At 42.4% G+C, this 21,019-nt stretch overlaps 1 protein-coding gene and 1 long non-coding RNA gene across 2 annotated transcripts in view; one reads left to right on the top strand and one right to left on the bottom strand.

Annotated features, from left to right (window-relative positions):
* LOC140494407 (uncharacterized) overlaps positions 1-2,209 on the top strand; it is a 28,406-nt gene extending 26,197 nt beyond the window's left edge. Inside the window, exon 3 of the long non-coding RNA XR_011963954.1 lies at positions 1,629-2,209. This is a non-coding gene — a long non-coding RNA (uncharacterized lncRNA). The remainder of the gene's footprint in view (positions 1-1,628) is intronic.
* LOC140494712 (ADAMTS-like protein 5) overlaps positions 1-21,019 on the bottom strand; it is a 120,507-nt gene that overhangs the window by 98,070 nt on the left and 1,418 nt on the right. The window lies entirely within an intron of this gene.

Genomic DNA, 21,019 nt, shown 5'->3' with positions numbered 1-21,019 from the left:
TTTAAGGTGATGGATTTAATTTCTAGTCTTGATCAAGTTATGGGCTGGCACCAAAACTATTACATACAATGTGCCTCATGCAGTCCACTCCAAGCTGGACAATTTGAGGTTAGTGGAAGATAATTTGCTGGTTGGTTAGCACTGTGGGCTGGCTGGGTGGTTTACAACGTAGAATAATACCAACAGTGTGGGTTCAATTCTCACACAGGCTGACGTTATCACGAAGGTCCCTCCATTTCAATCTCTCCCCTTATCAAAGGTGTGGTGACCCTCAGATCAAATAACTACCAGTCATCTGTCTGTAATGAGAGAGTAGGGCTGTGTGACCTTACTAATCTCCATGAAAAGCAAGTTGACAATAAGAATTAAGGTTAATTAAAGCAATTTGAATAGATTTATGCTATCTATCCTGTTGAGCAAATCTCAATTTGGTCCAATAATCATCTCTTGTACAAATGAACAATGAAGCATTGTGTTATGAAAACAAATATGTTTATTCCTGGAAGATTCAGGGACAAGATTTTGGAACGCGTGAAACACTGTAATTTAGAACTGATCTTATGTTTGATATGGCTATTGCTTCTTTAGTATAAGATTTGCTTTCACACAATAAATCTATTGCATGCCCCTGTGATATGGCAATGCTGCTAAGTCGGGTGGGTGCAGAGCAAAACATGCCTGGGACCTCGTGTGTTTTTTGTCCAAGAAACCATATTAATGTGGTTTTATCTTGTGCTGTATGCCAGTGACTTAGTCATATTCACTCATCAATTCATTCATTGTCTGCAATTGCGCTAATAATCTTTCTGGAATGCTTAATTTGTGTTCTTGTGTCAATACATGATAGAAAAACATTTGATTTTTTTTTGTTATATTCTTAATTCAATGCTTCACATTGTTCTTACAACCAACGAAAGAAGATAGCTGCAATCAAAAGTGCTTCATCTTTATATAACTCAACTCACTATACTCTCTCTACCAAATGAATAGCTGAATTATAGAACAGAATCCCTATATTGCAAAAGCAGGCCATTCAGCCAACATCAACCCTCTGAATAGCATCCCACTCAGACCCACTCCCCCGTCCTGTATTTCCCCATGGCTAACCCACCTAGTGTACACATTGCTGGATACTATGGGGAATTTCCCATGGCCAATCCACCTAAGCTGCACATCTTTGGACTGTGTGATGAAACCAGAAGCACCTGCACAGGCACTGGGAGAACTTCCAAACTCCACACAGACAGAGTCACCCAAGGCTGGAATCAAACACAGGTGCCTAGTGCTGTGAGGCAGCAGTGATAACCATTGAGACAATGTGTCACCCATTAGTGTTGGGAGAAAGCAGAGGAATTTGGCAATACAAGTTCATGGGATGTTAAAGCAACCACTTTGATAAAACATAGTAAAAAGGAGAATGCTAGGCTTATGGTGGGACTGATAGTATTTAAAGGTCAAGAGAATGATGGACTTATATAAAGTCTTAATAAAACCTTGAGCAAGTTAAGGCTCCATTTCTCTTTACTGGATATTTAAAAATATTGGAAATGCTGAAGGAAAAGCTGGTTGGCTCCTGGTCAAGCATTATCCCATTGAGTAATGAGTCTTTTTTTTCCTGAATGATGTAGGGAGGCAGTGTGTCACAAGGATGGATCGTTATTTCAAATGGAATGGAATATGAAAGGAGGACGTTTTCGCTAAAGCTTTACAAGATGCTAGTCACAAGACCCCTAGAGGACTGTGTCGAGAGTATGCTGCTGGAAAAGCACAGCAGGTCAGGCAGCATCCAAGGAGCAGGAGAATCGACATTTCGGGCATAAACCCTTCTTCAGGAATGAAGCTTGTGGGCTGAGGAGCCTAGAGTACTGTGAATAGTTTTGGACATCTTATCTAAGAAAAGATAAGGCCGTCCAGAGAAGGTTCATTATATTGATACCAGGTATGGATGGGCTGTCTTATCGGGAGAAGTTTAATAGGTTAGGCTTGTACTCATTAGAATATGGAAGATGTTCAGAGGGCTTGACAGGGGAGATGTGGAAAATGCATAGTGTTGTGTGGATAAGTCAAGGAACAAAAGGTGGGCAATAGATCCTGGGACTTTATCTCAATAAAATGATTTATTTCCATGTCCACAGACTGATTCTTTTTATATGGTTGTCATAGATGTATGTATGTCTAAGGAGTGTGACAAAACCCAATGGAGTCACAAGAAGGGTCACGTATAAATTCCAAAGTCAGGATTTGCAGTATTCATTTGGAACTATGAAACATAGATACTGCAACCATTCTCCATATCTGCATGTAGCAGGCTAAAATAATTTACACTTAATTAAACAACTAATATCAAAAATATAATGTCACTGTGTTTGAACAAAGCATCAGAATAAACACTAGGCTTGCCGGTGATGCCCTTGTTCCATGAATGAATAAAAACTGTAACAGAACTGCAAGGCATTGTACTGCTTCTGTACAGTATACATTTTGGGAGCATGATATGGCAATGATTTACCTGACAAAGTTCATGCACAAATACATTTGTGCATCTTTCAGAGTAATCTTTTCTTCATACTCACTGGCAATTCAAAAACATAATTTTGTTTCCCATTTAGCTGCTGTTTACCTTACCTAACATTAAAGTAAATTAATCTAAATCTATTCTTAATGAATTGTGATAGAAAACTTAAGTTTATATTTATTTAAAGGATCACGGCATTGCTGGCTAGGCATTTGTTGCCCAGAGGGCAGTTAAGAGTCAAGCACATTACTGTGGTTCAGAGTCACATATAGGCCAGACCAGGTAAGAATGGAAGTTTCCTTGCCTAAAAGACATTAGTGAACCAGATGGGTTTTTCCAACAATAATTAAACTCTTAATTCCACATTTTTTTCCTTTTTTTAAATTAAATCTGGATTGTTACTATCAACTGATTTACTCCAGTTGATTTGGTTACTTTTAACTAAACCTTTCTTTAACTTGTCTCTTCACACTGAAAAACACAAAATCCTCTCTGATGAAGCTAGCTCACTCCATGTCCGTTTTTGCTGTGAGCTGTTATTATTCTTATTAAAATAAATATGGGAAAATGAATACGCCCGATTGCAATCTGCTGCCTGTCTCTAAGCCAAACATATTTTTTCAGTTTGATTTTGGCACCTAACCTACCCCAACAGTGTCTCCGCTTATCAAGGAACTCCTTAAAACGTCACCTACTGTCATTGGCAACATATACTCTGTGTTTGTAACAGAAATTAGTTTTGTTTTTCTTTAAAGAATGATGAACTGCACAATTCCAACTAATTACTCGTTATGCCAACTACAATGAATGAGGATTGCAACAATCACCAAAATATATATGCCTACACATTGTCTGAAACTTGTTGCCATATAGAATATGACTGGAGGTGTGGTAATGCAGTGGATAGTGTTCCTGCCTCTGAGTCAGAAACTGAGGGTTCAGGTGACACTCAGGACGTAAGGCCAAGTTAAGGAACTATTTTAACATGGCCAAATACACAGAGTATCAATCTGTACATTTTTCCACTACACAGTAAAGGCAGGGAATAAGACCAGGAGACATTCATGGTCAGCCATGTGCTGGAAAGAAAATTAAGCCTCTACCATCTCTATTCATAATTCCAGACTACAACATGCATGAAAAAGTACATGTTACCATGGCAACTCAGACTCCTTGAATGAACTGTAACACACACAATGAGACTGCAGTATTTCCTGACTGACTATTAAAGTGTTAAAACTACTAAAATTGAAAAAGAACCCAACTGGGACCTTGCTGATGGTTATGTTGGAGAAAACTATGTAACTACAGAAATACTGGAAGATATTAGTCTTGGATTTGCAATGCCGTTGCATTGTAGCAATGGGTTAGGGAGGGTTAATTGAGGGAGCTAAAGAGTTTCAAACTTGGAAGCCTCCGAATGGAGTGAGTGAAGGGAGGAGCCCGAGTTGAGCCTTGATTTCAACACACAAAAACGCAAGTTGGAGGAATGATGTATACAAAAATGTATTTAGAATTTGAAACCATACAATAGGGAGGACCAGAGGAACAATGACCATTGGAACTGTAAATAGAAGTTTATACTCACCTTCCAAGAGACACTCCTAGAACCTATTAAAACTGCAAACTCTTCAATACTGTTAAAACTTAAACAGGGAGCCTCACTCTTACAAGTAAGAAAAATCCTCATTAATTGATTAAAGAAGAATCAGGATTAATATAACAGTTCTCTTTTTTTTGATTTAAAAAGGAACAATGGGTTCTTGATATCATTGCAGCAGCTGTGTTGGAGAGGTCACTCAAACTGACAGCATGTGGGAGTATTAAGTTAATAGGGATGCACTCACTACGTGTGAGTATTTCAGAGATAATGCCATTTTAACTGTGCATGCTAATTAGGTTCCTTCACATGACTGGACTCAACAACCCCTCCCAATTACTCAAGTTGTGCAGAAAAACAAACACAGCTTTACCATTCATTATCGCCCTTTTTGTTTGTTTAAAAAATATAGTCAGGGGTGGGAGTCTGTCTTAGTAGTAACAGATTTCACACTCAGTGTGCTAGTTTTTGCAGTTTCTCACAGGGACCCTGCAGTGTAACTTGAAGTCCATCAGTTGCTTGCTGATCCCTTCTTCTCATCTTCTGATACATGGGGAGTTGATTGGCAGGAGCCCAGGGGCACTGATGGACAGAAAGCACAGTTGCAGAGTTCAGTCTCCTGTTGGAAAGTGTAAGTGGCTGTCAGAAGAAATGTCATCTAAAATCCTAAACGACCCAAGTGTCACTGAGTTTAAACAATAAAGAAAACCATGGTTGAAGAAGGGGGTAGCTTAATAAAATCCTGCAGTGAAGATGATCTTTATTGAAGGGCTTCTATGACCGATGTACTAAGGGATAGATGAACCTCAACAAGAACCATGTCCAATGAATGAAGTGGCATGCCACAAAGCAGACATGGTTATACTCTATATACTTTTATTACTAGGAAACAGACCAACAGCAGAATATAAAATGGACAGAAGGTAAAGTAAGTGCTTAAATAGGAAGTTTCATTGACCAATAGATTACAATTCAATTTCTGGGTCAGAGACTCTGGGTTCGAGTCTCATATTAGGACTTGTTGATGATGGAAGGTGCATTTGCAATGTGGCTCAACAGGTTGTTTGTCAGCCTGTAAATCCAACCAGAACATCTGGTGACAGGCAGAAAGGGTTGGAAACCTTCCTGGTCAGCCATAACGGGGAAACAATTGCCTAGTGGTATTATTGCTAGACTATTAATCCTGTGTGGGAGATAACACCTTCAACACATTGTCTAGCTAACACCAATTATTACAGCTAACCTGAGAATGCAACTTTTTAAAAAAAGTTTTGGGATTTACACATGAAAGAAATGAAACTATCATGGTATTCGAACAGATGAAAGACTCAACAAACAATCAAGGTATTTTTCAATGTATAATTTCAGTTACATCACATTGTAAACTTTTGCTATAAATTCTGTGTCTTCCAATTGTGTCCTCCACAACTACCTGATAAAGGAGCGGCACTCTGAAAGCTAGTGTACTTCCAATTAAACCTGTTGGATCATAACCTTGTACTGTATGGTTTTTAATTTTGTACACCCCAGTCCAACACCAGCATCTCCAAATCATAACTTGGTTTCAGACAGCATTAGTAGTTTATACTAAACATGAGGAGGATTAGCAGAACAAAAACCATGATAACATTCACAACGTTGCTCTGGAGCTGACTGTCTGGGAACTTGGATTAGTTAAAATCTGTTAGAATCCAGTTAACAGTACAAAGTCACTCAGGAAGCAGTTCACCTCACCCACCACCTTCTCAAGGGTGACTAGCATTGGGTAATAAATGCTGCTTGGGCCAGTGATGCCTACATCCAATGAATGAAAGAAAGAAGTATTGCTGTGTTCACTGCTGCTTAAAGTGCCTGGGGCTTGTCACAGAGTACGATTTTCCTGCCTGTTACCCACCAAACATCCGCTGAAGGTTAATATTAGTCCCAATAAATCTTATTCAACATTGAAACACAAACAGAAGTTTCTGGATAAACTCAGCAGGTCCAGTGAAGATAAAGTAGTCAATCTTTTTGGGCCAGTGACCTTTCTTCCGGACACCCAGTTCTGAAGAAGGGTCACTGGACCCGAAATGTTAACTCTACTTGCTTTCTACTGATGTTATCAGACATGCTGGGTTTCTCCAGTAATTTCTGTGTTCATTTCAGAGCTCCAATATCCTCAGTTCTTTGGTTTTTATTCAACACTAGTGATGCTTGAGCAAGTTCATGAGGTCAGTGATGACATTTGGTCGATGTTACATGCCATTATTTCTGGTGGCCAGAATTTTATTGAGGACACCAGCAACGAGCAGCCAATTTGGCTTGAAAATATTGGCCCTTTTTGGGTGTGGAACACAAAGCAGAAATCTAAGCAAAATAATTCATGCAGGGCTGTAAATCATGGGAACCAGAGCATTTTATTCATCATTTGAACCTTAGTTGGACTATTGCGCAGTGACATGGCATCTGATATTATTTAGATCACATGGAGCTCATCCTTGCTTTGATCAAGTGTGATTCTTTTGATAATGTCGGTTAGTGTTCGGTGACTTGGGACCACACAAGATTTCTGGCTCTGATACAGGACCTCACAGGATACTTAAGGTTTAGATGGCAAGGAGCTCAGCATCCTCCCTGGAAAATTACTCCTAATTCTCCTTTTGAGCTCATCAAGAACAAAGACTTTGAATGAGATCACCACTACAGAGAAGTGTGAAATTAGACAGCTAAGCAGAAGCCATTCAGCCCATTGCATCAGTTCTTTGAGAGAACTGTACAATTACTTTCACTCACCTTCTCTATCTTGATAACTCTGCAAATCTTTCCCTATCAACTATTTATCCAACTCCCCTTTGAAAGCAATTGCTTCCAACATCCATTTGGGCAGTGTACCGCCAGACTCAACTTGCTGAGTGAAACACATTCTGTGTCTTCCCTCATAGAAAGTATTTTGATGGCAAAGGGATGGTGGGCTATGGGAAGGTAGATTCAAATTCCTGTATAAAGCCACTAAGTATCATTCGCGTCCCATTGAATAGAGAGACTGAAATGGTACTGAATAAGCCTGTAAGTTAGCTCGCTGAGTTGGGATGTTTGTTTTCAGATGTTTCATTTCCATGGCCAGGTAACATCATCAGTAATCATAATCACATTCCTGCTTGGACTGGCACACACTGTCATTGACCAGGAACCTCTGCCTTATGGTTCTTAAATGTGCACAATTGTGTTTATTATTATTATTTTAGACTATGGGCAGCCAGATAAGGCAATACAGAATTGATTAAGTAATGCAATATATATTAAACTTGCAAAAACTTTCACAAAAACCATGGATGATTAGCACTACAAATTCAAGATACCAAATAACGTTACCATCCATTATCGAAACCAACACTAATCTTACATCTCAAAGTGGAAAAGAGAACTCTAGACATGATTGCGTAGAAATTAGGATTCTGAATCCTGATTTCTGTTGTTCTCTGAATCACAGGCGAATACCTTGTTCCATGAAGATGTTCCAGTATCCATCAGTTTTAATGGACAGCACCAGTTATATAAACATAATTACTTGTCATAGAATTTACTGTCATATTTTATATAACCTTTAACACATTAAAAAGCCCTAACTTGTTGATGTCAGATTATAAAAAAATTGAAATTTATGAAATGTGGGAATATGATCAGTTGAAGGGATAGGTCTTAGAAAATGGGCAGGGATACTTTTGGCAAAGATTTAGGGGTTAGAGTTCTAGACAGTACACACAGGGTGACCAAAGGATTTTTCACTAGAGTCATAGAGATGTACAGCATGGAAACAGACCCTTCAGTCCAACCCATCAATGGTGACCAGATATCCCAATCCAATAGTCCCACTTGCCAGCACCCGGCCCATATCCCTCCAACCCTTCCTATTCACATACACATCCAAATGCCTCTTAAATGTTGCAATTGTACCAGCCTCCACCACTTCCTCTGGCAGCTCATTCCATACACGTACCACCCTCTGTGTGAAAATGTTGCTCCGTAGGTCTCTTTTATATCTTTCCCCTCTCACCCTAAATCTATGCCCTCTAGTTCTGGACTCCCCAACCCCATGCATATTTACCCTATCCATGCCACTCATAATTTTGTAAATCTCTATAAGGTCACCCCTCAATCTTCAATGCTCCAGGGAAAACAGCCCCAGCCTGTTCAGCCTCTACCTGTAGCTCAAATCCTCCAGCCCTGGCAACATCCCCATAGAGATGTACAGCATGGAAATCGACCCTTTAATCCAACTTGTCCATGCTGACCCGATATCCTAACTTAATCTAGTCCTATTTTTCCAGCACTTGGCCCATACCCCTCATTGCACTAGTGGAATGCAAAATAGTTAGCATATTAGAATGGAAGGATTGGAGGAGGATTCAGACAGAGATAGGAACCAGGACTGGAAGACATTGGAAAGATGGAGTGGAGTGTAACCGGGAGGGGGGTCAGAGTGATAGTGGTGTGTGACCAGGAGGGGGTCGGAGTGATAGCGGAGAGAGGCTGGAGGAGGTTGCAGAAGCAGATTCCATCTAGTTCACCGTTTATGATGCTGCTGTTTGCAAGACATAATAATGGAATTGTTAACTTAGTGTAAATATGAGGCAATGAAATCCTTGGGAACCTTAGGTGCAAAGTCACCTGATCCTTCAATAGGTTACAATCACCAGCTCATAGCTCAGCTTGCTCACACTATGCCCCAAATATTATTGATGGAACAACATCTCCCTAACTGGCGGCTGAAGTTATCAATACTAACTGTTCTCACATCTTCCTAGGGAATCTGTTCCCTATATCAACCACTTACTCATGCAAATACTGTTACTGTGGATCACTTTTGAATCTGTTCCATTTCCAGTATGGAAACTGAGTGATTCTGACAAATAAGCTGTGACAAACACAATGAGCTTTTTAAATTATTACAATGTGTAAATAAAGGTATAAGTTTATTGTAATAGGCAATTGGCAGATTTCTGGCATCAAAAGTTTAACAAGAACAGTTAACTGAGAAGTTTACTTGGAATAATTCCCTTGTGAGCTAATATGCACCTTTGTGTTTATCTAACTACACAGACTCTCTTCATGTCTTAATTTATGACCCATGACTGCACTCATACTATTTTTCACTAACTACGGTAGTATTATAAACACTGATTCATGTGCTGCACCAATAGTGTCTCTGGCAATTCTGAGTAAGGGTCACTGGACCCAAAACATTAACTCTGATTTCTCTCCACAGACGCTGCCAGACCTGCTGAGCTTTTCTAGCAGTTTCTGTTTTGTTTCTGATTTCCACCATCTGCAGTTCTTCTGGTTGATTCTAAATATTTAAAAAATGATTCGAGCTTTTTTTGGAAATTACAAAATTTAAGGAGGCAACCTCGCATCTTCAGGTATTTCCAAAGGCATGAGTTCATGATTGTGCTGGAACCAGGCTCGAGGGAGGAATAACAACAGAAAATGCTGGAAGCATCTGAGGAGAGAGAAACCATGTAAATGTTTCACATTTAATATGAGTATTCTGCAGAACTCAACTTTGGAGTCAATTTAGCCTCAAAACTAACTCTGTTCTTCATCTCCGTATATGCTGCCAGACCTACAAAGTTTCTTCAGTACTTTCTGTTTCTATTTTATCCCATCATTTGCTTTTATTTGAAAGTTAGAGGGAGCTTCACTTTGCATTTGATTGTGTTCTATAGCTCCCTTGAATGTGCTTGATGCTAACCATTTCTGAAGCCCAATGACAGCTTTCTATTCCCCAGTGTTCTCACAGTCACACTGAAAACAGAAAATTCACCAAAGGAAAAATGTTTCTCAACTGCGGGAGCCTTGATCTGACTGATACACCAATCTAAATATAATACACACATTTTTTTGCTTTAATCTTGGGAGGAGAATGATTTATCTTCAGCTTTTTCCAGGAAATTACTGGATTTGAACACTCCCCTGAGCCCCTCAGAAATGATCATTTTTTAAACAAAAGTACTTGGCAGCTCAAATGGGCAGTCAATCTTTGAGGTAAAAAAGGACGAAGCATCTGAAAAGAAATGATGAAGAGGGAGAGGTAAATAATTATTAACACTACGGTTGCAGTGGCACTGATATTCTTGACCAAGGAGGTAAAGATGGAAGATTAAATATAAAAGCTTTGAAACAGCATGACAATTATTTCAATATGGTAGGTTGTGAGCTGTGAAATGTGAATGCAATAGAGTTGAAGTAGAGATCATGTCAGTATTTAAGAATAGAGATTGTGTTGTTGAAAGACAGGAATCAAGGTATTTGAGTAAATGATTGGCATGAGCCTACTTGAGCAACCTATCCACAGTCAAAGTGGGTAGTATGGTGGCTCAGTGGTTAGCACTGCTGTCTCACGGCACCAGGGTCCTGGGTTCAATTCCAGCCTTGGGCGACTGTGTGGAGTTTGCACATTCTCCCCATGTCTGAGCTGATTTACTCCAGGTATTCCAATTTCCTCCCACAATCTGAAGATGTGCAGATTGCCCATAGTGTTCAGGGATGTGTAGGTTAGGTGCATTAGTCAGGGGAAATGTGAAGTAATAAGGTAGGGGAATGGGTCTGGGTGGGTTACTCTTCAGAGGATCGGTGTGGACTTGTTGAGCCGAAGGGCCTGCTTCCACACTGCAGGGAATCTATGAAAGTGCATTGGTTGCCAAACAGCCTGTCTTCTCTTTAATATTTTTACCATAATCTTTCCTGTGCAAGTTTTGATAGTAAATGCTGGCAGGCTGTGAGATCCTGGAGAGCACCAGTATCAATACTGCTTCTATAATGTCCACTCTGAACTTTCTTATGGGGTAGCGATCAATTGTCCCCCCAAACGCCAGATCCTCCACCACTCTTCACAGCTTCAGAAGACTGAACCCAATACCAGCAGCCCAAGCAATGCCTGGCTAAAGTCAAAACCATCTCAGCAAAGACTGGGCACAAAACCAAGACTTCTCCTGCTCTGGCTGGCTGAGTATCTTTGTGGCCCAGCCAGAGTATTCTTAATAAAAAACTGAAAGAACTGCAGATACCGTAAATCAGAAACAAAAACATAAGTTTCTGGAAAAGCTCAGCAAGTCTGGAAGCATCTGTGAAGAGAAATCAAAGCTAACATTTTGGGTCCAGTGACCCTTCCTTAGAACTGATGGCAACTGGGAAAATGTCAGTTTATATTCAGAAGATAGGTGAGTGGAGGAGGTAAGGAAGAGATGACAGGTAGGGATAGAGCCCAAAGAGAGAGAAAAACAGTTGGCAAAGGAGTTAGGAAAAAGTGAGGACTGCAGATGCTGGAGATCAGAGTGGTTTTTGCAAGGTTTGTGAAGGTTTGTAGCTCAGGTTGAGGTTTAGGGTACAGGTTTGCTCACTGAGCTGTAGGTTTGATATCCAGATGTCTCATTACCTGGCTAGGTAACATCATCAGTGGCAACCTCCAAGTGAAGCGAAGCTGTTGTCTCCTGCTTTCTATTTATATCTTTCTCCTGGATGGGGTTCCTGGGATTTGTGGTTATGTCATTTCCTGTTCATTTCCTGAAGGGTTGACAGATGGCATCTAGATCTATGTGCTTGTTTATGGTGTTGTGGTTGGAGTGCCAGGCCTCTAGGAATTCTCTGGCATGTCTTTGCTTAGCCTGTCCCAGGATAGATGTGTTGTCCCAGTCAAAATGGTGTTTTTTTTCATCCATGTGTAGGGCTACGAGGGAGAGAAGGTTGTGTCTTTTTGTGGCTAGCGGGTGTTCATGTATCCTGGTGGCTAACTTTCTTCCTGTTTGTCCTACGTACTGTTTGTGGCAGTCCTTGCATGGAATTTTGTAGATGACGTTGGTTTTGTCCATGGGTTGTACTGGGTCTTTTAAGTTTGTTAGTTTTTGTTTGAGAGTGTTGGTGGGTTTGTGTGCTACTAGGATTCTGAGGGCTCTTGGTCATCTGGCTGTCATTTCTGAAACTTCTTTGATGTATAGTAAGGTGGTTAGGGTTTCTGGCTGTGTTTGGTCTGCTTGTTGTGGTTTGTTCTTGAGGAATCTGCGCACTGTATGTTTTGAGTATCCGTTCTTTTTGAATACATTGTATAGGTGGTTCTCCTCTGTTTTCTGAAGTTTGTCTGTGCTGCAGTGTGTGGTGGCTCGTTGGAATAGAGTTCTTGATTGTGTGTGTTGGGATGGTTGCTAGTGTAGTTAAGTATTTGGTCAGTGTTTGTCAGTTTTCTGCATATGCAGGTTTGTAGTTCCCCATTGTCCTTTCTTTCAACTGTGACGTCCAGGAATACGAGTTTGTTGTCGGTTTCTTCCTCCTTGGTGAACTTTATGCCGGTGAGGCTGTTGTTGATGATGTTAAATGTCTCTTCTATCTTGTTTCGTTTTGTGACGTAGCAGTCCCAGATTTTTGCTTTGATGGTTGGTAGGGCTGTTTGTTCTAGTCTTTGCATTACCGCTTCTGCTATGAATCCTGATAGCGGAGATCCCATGGGTGTGCCGTTGGTGTGTTTGTAGATTATGTTGTTGAAGGTGAAGTGGGTGGTGAGGCACAGGTCCACTAGCTTCATGATGTTTTCGTTGGTAATGTGATTGATGGTGGTTGGGGTGTGTGTGATGGTCTCTTCTAAAAGTGTGGTAAGTGTTTCCTTTGCCAGGTCGATGTTGATGGAGGTGAACTGTCCTGTTACGATGAATGAGATCATTGCTTTGTCTTCCTCTATTTGAGTGTTTTTGATGATTTTTAGGAATTCCTAGGTGGAGTGGATGGAGTGCTGTGACTCTTCTACTCGGTATTTCAGTCTTGCGTGTAGTTCTTTGGCCAGTCTGTAAGTTGGTGTTCCGGGTAGTGAGACTATAGGTCTGAGGGGGGCTCCTGGTTTATGGATTTTTGGTAGTCCATAGAATCGTGGGGTGTTGGTCCCGTCGGGTTTCATTTTCTGGAATTCCGTCTTGTTTAATTGTCCGGAATTGTGTAATTTTCTTAGGAGATATGTAATTTTGTTTCCTAGTTGTGGGGTTGGGTCTATCGCCACCTGTTGGTAGGTGTTGGTTTCTGCGAGTAGTGCATTGGCTTTCTCTATGTAGTTTCTGGATTAGTGGTGCTGGAAGAGCAAAGCAGTTCAGGCAGCATTCAAGGAGCAGTGAAATCGACGATTCGGGCAAAAGCCCTTCATCAGGAATAAAGGCAGAGAGCCTGAAGTGTGGAGAGATAAGCTAGAGGAGGGTGGGGGTAGGGAGAAAGTAGCATAGAGTACAATAGGTGTGTGGGGGAGGGGATGAAGGTGATAGGTCAGGGAGGAGAGAGTGGAGTGGATAGGTGGAAAAGGAGATAGGCAGGTAGGACAAGACCGGACAAGTCATGGGGACAGTGCTGAACTGGAAGTTTGGAACTAGGGTGAGGTGGGGGAAGGGGAAATGAGGAAACTGTTGAAGTCCACATTGATGCCCTGGGGGTTGAAGTGTTCCGAGGCGGAAGATGAGGCGTTCTTAATCCAGGCGTCTGGTGGTGAGGGAGCGGCGGTGAAGGAGGCCCAGGACCTCCATGTCCTCGGCAGAGTGGGAGGGGGAGTTGAAATGTTGGGCCACGGGGCAGTGTGGTTGATTGGTGCAGGTGTCCTGGAGATGATCCCTAAAGCACTCTGCTAGGAGGCGCCCAGTCTCCCCAATGTAGAGGAGACCGCATTGGGAGCAACGGATACAATAAATGATATTAGTGGATGTGCAGGTAAAACTTTGATGGCTCCTTTAGTGCCTTAGATAGAGGTGAGGAAGGAGGTGTGGGCGCAGGTTTTACAGTTCCTGCGGTGGCAGGGGAAGGTGCCAGGATGGGAGGGTGGGTTGTGGGGGGGCGTGATCTGACCAGGTACTCACGGAGGGAACGGTCTTTGCGGAAGGCGGAAAGGGGTGGGGAGGGAAATATATCCCTGGTGGTGAGGTCTTTTTGGAGGTGGCGGAAATGTTGGCGGAAGATATGGTTTATGTGAAGGTTGGTAGGGTGGAAGGTGAGCACCAGGGGCGTTCTGTCCTTGTTACAGTTGCAGGGGTGGGGCTAAGGGCGGAGGTGCGGGATGTGGACGAGATGCGTTGGAGGGCATCTTTAACCACGTGGGAAGGGAAATTGCGGTCTGTAAAAAAGGAGGCTATCTGGTGTGTTCTGTAGTGGAACTGGTCCGCCTGGGAGCAGATACGGCAGAGGCAGAGGAATTGGGAATACAGGATGGCATTTTTGCAAGAGGTAGGGTGGGAAGAGGTGTAATCCAGGTAGCTGTGCAAGTTGGTGGGTTTGTAAAAAATGTCAGTGTCAAGTCGGTCGTCATTAATGGAGTTGGAGAGGTCTAGGAAGGGGATGGAGGTGTCAGAGATGGTCCAGGTAAATTTAAGGTCAGGGTGGAATGTGTTGGTGAAGTTGATGAATTGCTCAACCTCCTCGCGGGAGCACGAGGTGGTGCCAATGCAGTCATCAATGTAGCGGAGGAAGAGGTGGGGAGTGGTGCCGGTGTAATTACGGAAGATCAACTGCTCTATGTAGCCAACAAAGAGACAGGCATAGCTGGGGCCTATACGTGTGTCCATGGCTACCCCTTTGGTCTGGAGGAAGTGGGAGGATTCGAAGGAGAAATTGTTAAGAGTGAGGACCAGTTCGGCCAAACGAATGAGAGTGTTGGTGGAAGGGTACTGTTGGGGACATTGGGAGAGGAAGAAACGGAGGGCTTGGAGGCCCTGGTCACGGTGGATGGAGGTGTAGAGGGATTGGATATCCATGGTGAAGATGAGGCGTTGGGGGCCGGTGAAACGGAAGTCTTGGAGGAGGTGGAGGGCGTGGGTGATGTCTCGAACGTATGTGGGGAGTTCCTGGACTGGGGGGATTCAGGATGACTGTGAGCCGACCTTTGTCTGCAGGTAATATTTTGAGGTTTGCTCGGGCTTTCTTTTCTTGTGTGTTCAGTTTGTTTCCTTCCCTCTTTTGGCTCAGAGTAGGTGCAACTGTCTGTCCGATCGTTTGTTGTGTTTCTTCCGTCAATGTGGTTTGTTGTCCTTCAATGTGGTTTCTAATGCCGCTAGGAAATCCTTCTTGTCAGCGTCTCGGTAATTGAAATTTAATCCTTTTACTAGTACCACTTTTTCTGTGTCTGATAGGGTCCGGTCTGATAAGTTCTTTATCCATGCCCCTGTGTTATCGGTTTTGTCTTTTTGTGTGAGTTTGTCAAGTTTTTTCTTCAGGTCCCGATTTTACTTTATCTGTGTTTGTTGTTGTTTGGTGTTTATGGCTCATTCTACCACGTCTGTCCATTCTTGATTTGTTGCTTGCTTGAATAACGGTTTTTGGCACCAATTTCCCGGTTGTATTTTCGGAGTCTGTGGTGGGCATCATTGATTAGTTCTCGGGGCATTCTGCGGCCGTTTTGTTCTGTTAAACTTCTGGCTTGAGGTGTTTTTAATCGGCGGTTTATATTGGAGACATTTTGGCAGTACCTGTTTTCTTAAACATTCATGCAGGAAGTACAGTTGTTCGCGGGGGAACTCTCTCAGATGGCATTCCTTTCCCATCTTTGGGTAAGTTGGAGCATGTTATGCCCATAGGTCTTTGCAAGGTTTGTGAAGGTTTGTAGCTCAGGTTGAGGTTTAGGGTATAGGTTTGCTCGCTGAGCTGTAGGTTTGATATCCAGACGTTTCATTACCTGGCTAGGTAACATCATCAGTGGCGACCTCCAAGTGAAGTGAAGCTGTTGTCTCCTGCTTTCTATTTATAGCTTTCTCCTGGATGGGGTTCCTGGGATTTGTGGTGATGTCATTTCCTGTTCGTTTTCTGAGAGGTTGATAGATGGTATCTAGATCTATGTGCTTGCTTATGGCGTTGTGGTTGGAGTGCCAGGCCTCTAGGAATTCTCTGGCATGTCTTTGCTTAGCCTGTCCCAGGATAGATGTGTTGTCCCAGTCGAAATGGTGGTTTTTTTCATCCATGTGTAGGGCTACGAGGGAGAGAAGGTTGTGTCTTTTTGTGGCTAGCGGGTGTTCATGTATCCTGGTGGCTAACTTTCTTCCTGTTTGTCCTACGTACTGTTTGTGGCAGTCCTTGCATGGAATTTTGTAGATGACATTAGTTTTGTCCATGGGTTGTACTGGGTCTTTTACGTTTGTTAGTTTTTGTTTGAGAGTGTTGGTGGGTTTGTGTGTTACTAGGATTCCGAGGGGTCTTAGTAGTCTGGCTGTCATTTCGGAAACTTCTTTGATGTATAGTAAGGTGGTTAGGGTTTCTGGCTGTGTTTGGTCTGCTTGTTGTGGTTTGTTCTTGAGGAATCTGCGCACTGTATGTTTTGAGTATCCGTTCTTCTTGAATACGTCGTATAGGTGGTTCTCCTCTGTTTTCTGAAGTTCGTCTGTGCTGCAGTGTGTGGTGGCTCGTTGGAATAGAGTTCTTGATTGTGTGTGTTGGGATGGTTGCTAGTGTAGTTAAGTATTTGGTCAGTGTTTGTCAGTTTTCTGCATATGCAGGTTTGTAGTTCTCCGTTGTCCTTTCTTTCAACTGTGACGTCCAGGAATACGAGTTTGTTGTCGGTTTCTTCCTCCTTGGTGAACTTTATGCCGGTGAGGCTGTTGTTGATGATGTTAAATGTCTCTTCTATCTTGTTTCGTTTTGTGACGTAGCAGTCCCAGATTTTTGGTTTGATGGTTGGTAGGGCTGTTTGTTCTAGTCTTTGCATTACTGCTTCTGCTATGAATCCTGATAGTGGAGATCCCATGGGTGTGCCATTGGTTTGTTTGTAGACTATGTTGTTGAAAGTGAAGTGGGTGGTGAGGCACAGGTCCACCAGCTTCATGATGTTTTCGTTGGTAATGTGATTGATGGTGGTTGGGTGTGTGTGATGGTCTCTTCTAAAAGTGTGGTAAGTGTTTCCTTTCCTTCCTGATGAAGGGCTTTTGCCCGAAATGTCGATATTCCTGCTTCTCGGATGCTGCCTGACCTGCTGTACTTTTCCAGCAACACTCTAATCTAGGCAAATGAGTTGATAACAGTCTGGTGGGAAGGAGAATAGTTGTTAATAGAGACTGTTAGTGGCTAACAATGGATAGTGTGTAATAGCAGACTATGTGTTAACAAGGCCTGGTGTGTGTGGTAGGGGGCTAGGACATGGGGGGGGTAGGGAGAGGGGGCGGGTGGGGTGGGGACGGTGGGGGGGTGGTTTCAGGCCCTAAAATGATTGAAATCGATATTGAGTCTCGAGGACTGCAGGGTCTCCAAGTGGAAAATGAGGCACTGTTCTTCCAGCTTGCACTGAGCTTTGCTGGAGCACTTGAGTAACACTGAGTCAGAGATATTAGCCAGGGCACAGGGTGGTATATTAAAGTGGCAAGCAATTGGAAGCTCAGGGTCCTTTCTGTGGGCAAAACATAGATGTTCTGCAAAGCGGTCACCCAGTCTACGCTTAGTTTCCCCAAAGGAGAGAGGACCACATTGTGTGCAGTGAATGCAGTGGACTAGCATTCTTACATTTAGGTCAGATGCTTTGAGTCCAAGTCCCATCTCCAGTCTTACATGTGTTACAATGTGGCCAAACTGTAAATCAATCTATTAATCATTTCAATGCACCTTTGGCATGTAGTAAGAATGGGGGAGTCTCCTGGTCAATAAAAACTATGTGATATCTGTAGCGCAATTGCTTCCACACTTTAAAAACACCATTACTTCTTGCCATGAGCAAGCATTGTCCTCATTCCTGAGATACCAAGCTAATGGTAAACCTCTAACAGTGATTGCACCATGGAGATTTACCACCCGCGTGAAATTGATAGTAAGAACTGACCACTCTGCAACCAGAAGCTAACTTGCCCAAAAAGGAAAGCATTGCACACATCAACCTGCCATTTTTTGAGCACAATCTCCCAGCTCAGAGCAGCATCAAACAGAAAAGACATGCTGCCTTCTGTAAAAAACTTCAAAAAGACACATTCTGGAACAGTCAACCATGTGAGATAATAAAAACAAACTGAATATGAGGTTATATAGCTGTCCTGAACTGAATAAATGATAGGACTGTGAAGAAGGCAATGATTGTTATTTTTTAGTAACAGCTGAATTTTGTGCAGTCTTTCAAGCAGCAACATTACGGCACACATAGCAGCATGCATGCGGGGCAACAGAAATTCGCAAGATTTGTTGTGAAATAGCACGCCCCCAGCTACTGACTAATTCATTCTTCAATGGACTGCAGCTATTTACTGTGTTGTGACTAAAGCAAGTTCTTTTGACAGTCATCATACTGTGAACTGGCTGGTTTTCCCCTACCTAAGGGAATGCAATGTTTAAAAAAAAAACTCCCAGGACTCGGTCAGCATTTAAAAGGAAGCTCATTTTGAGGCTTTCATGCATGCTGTCTGATCCATACAGTTTGGTGCATTGCGGGAAATTACCCCTTGGCTATTTGCTTTTAAAGTGTTGCTCCTCACACGTGTAAGTGGAAGCTAGAGGAATCTACCTGTGGGAACATGTCATTCACACCTTCCGCTTGATCTTTCTCCAAGGTTAAAAAAAAATTGAACAATGAGGGTTCACGGAAGAGCCATGAGGCTTGTCCCTTGTGTCAGGGCTGTGAGCTATGTGAGGAGACTCCAAAAAAATGTTACCTTTGGGTCACAGAGCTTCAAACAAAGGGCATTATTCATGTTTGAGCATTGACCATAAGCGCCAGAAGGCAATTTGGCTCTGGGTGGTGACAGAGCTGAGTCTGATCCTTAATTTGACAGCCACATATGTACACGTCCAACAAAGGTTGCCAAACAGAGAAAGGCTGGATCACAGAACAATATTCTCCTTGCTAATTCAGGGCACAGTCCAATTATGAATACACCCTTTAGTGCTTTAGAGACTTGATTAACTAGCTCAGCATATTGGAAATCAAACCTAGGGTTTTTCTTTTGAAAATGTTACTTGACAGGCACAATTTTAACTCACTCATAACCCAACCTCTTCCACATAAATAAGATAGGCCTCACTGGTTATAAAGGAAGTGTCTTTAAGCATGTGGTATACCACAGAAACAGGAAAACTGCAACGGGTGCCACCAACAATACATTGCCAAGCTGAAATGTGGCAAATTTAAAGCCCCGGCCTATTTCTAGCTTTAACCTGATCCCTTTTCCACAGCAGAGGCAGAAGTTATTGACATGTTCGGAGCCATTTATTATGTGCCTGTGATTGTTAACAGGTGATTAATGTGACATGTCAGAACAAAAGAAAACAAGGGTCACTTTAAAGAAATATCACCCCTATGAAAACTACTCAAAAGTTAAATTGCCTGCGTGTCACAGTTGAACCTGTAATCCTAAGTACAAGTGCTGCACAGTTGTCTTTTGAGAATTGAGATACACTTACCTTCAGCCAGCTGCATAACACTCTGAGGTGAGGAGCTGATGATTCTCACATAGACTTCAGCATAATGTAAAAGCAATTTTAAAGCTGCACATCACCCTCGCTCCCAACTTCCCAGGCTCTATAGCTCTTCTTAATGAAAGCTAGAACTTCACTAAGAATTGAACATACAAGGGGATATTTAATAATGAGAATCCATCTGTAAGTCTGATCCCACACTTGACACAAGCCAGAGCTAAGCCCATGGTTGACACTTGGCCCTCAACCAGGACTGCTTCTCCCTGGCAGGCTGCCAAATAACAAAAATAAAATAGCTGTTTGCATTCATGTAGCAAATCTAAGATAGCAATAATGTCCCAAAGTGATTAGCAGGAGCTCAATCAAAAAATATTCACAATGAGTCAAAAAAGGAGACATTGGAACATGTAATCAAAATGTATGGTTGAAGAGGTTTAAGCAAGTGTCTTGAAAGAAGAGAGAGAGGCAGTGAGGTTTAAAGAGGGAAATGCAAATCTTGGGCTCTGGACGATTGAAAACATGACCGCAATGTCAGGTCAAATGAAGCTGGGGTTGCACAAGCAGCTAGAATTGATGGAGAACAGAGGTCTCAGATAATTGTAGAGCAGGAGGAGGCTACATAGAAAGAGGGAAATGATTTGAACACACTATGGGAAGTTAAGATTTTAGGCTTTGGTGAAGCAAGTTGCAATGTAATTAATGTCAAAAGGTGAGGTGCTGGAAAAGCACAGCCAGTCAGGCAGCATCTGATGATCAGGAGAGTTAATGTTTTGTTCCTGATTAAGAGCTTATGCTTGAAACGTGGACTGTCCTGCTCCTCGGATGCTGCCTGACCTGCTGTGCTTTTCCAGCATCGCTCTGATCTAAACTCTGGTTTCCAGCATCTGCAATGCTCACTTTTTCCTCAGTGCTTGGTCACGTTGACCAGTGACTCCCACCACTGCTCCTCCCACCTTCCTCTCTGTTAAATGCAGATGCCAAGCTAAGAACAAGGTTCAATTTACCTAAGAAGTACTCCCAAGGTGCCTCCTGATCCTGGACAACAGCCACTTCAGTGAGGCAGAGAAACTAGCAAGAAAAGGGGAAACATGAAATTGACACTCAATCCCAAATGGCATTAATCCAATTGATATGCCTTGGGGTTCATGTACTTGAAGCTTGGAGCAATTGAACATTGTGTACAGGCTCCTGAGTGCTCCTGTACTATCACGATCGTTGAGTGTTTTCCTGCAGCACAACCTTTGCTGCACTCCACAAATAACTCATTGTGTAAAAGTTTTTGAAAAATAGGATAGAGCTTTCTGATGTTTAAAAGGCCACTGTGATGAGAACTGCAGTAACATGTAATAGCATCTATCTAGTACAGAAACAAATTCAAACACAAATGCTCAATGGGGAACTGGAGAGGGTGGGTCTGAATCTAACATAGTATCAACTTGTCATTGGTTATCTGTCTGCAATCAGGCAATACTGCGAGAAATATATCTGATATGCTGCAGGGGATAGACAGCTACGTAAATGCAAATTATTCG

The sequence above is a fragment of the Chiloscyllium punctatum genome, chromosome 24, assembly GCF_047496795.1.
Source record: "Chiloscyllium punctatum isolate Juve2018m chromosome 24, sChiPun1.3, whole genome shotgun sequence".
Taxonomy (NCBI): Eukaryota; Metazoa; Chordata; class Chondrichthyes; order Orectolobiformes; family Hemiscylliidae; genus Chiloscyllium; species Chiloscyllium punctatum.
Note: the sequence above shows the minus strand (reverse complement) of the source record. Positions and strands in the feature narration are given on the sequence as shown.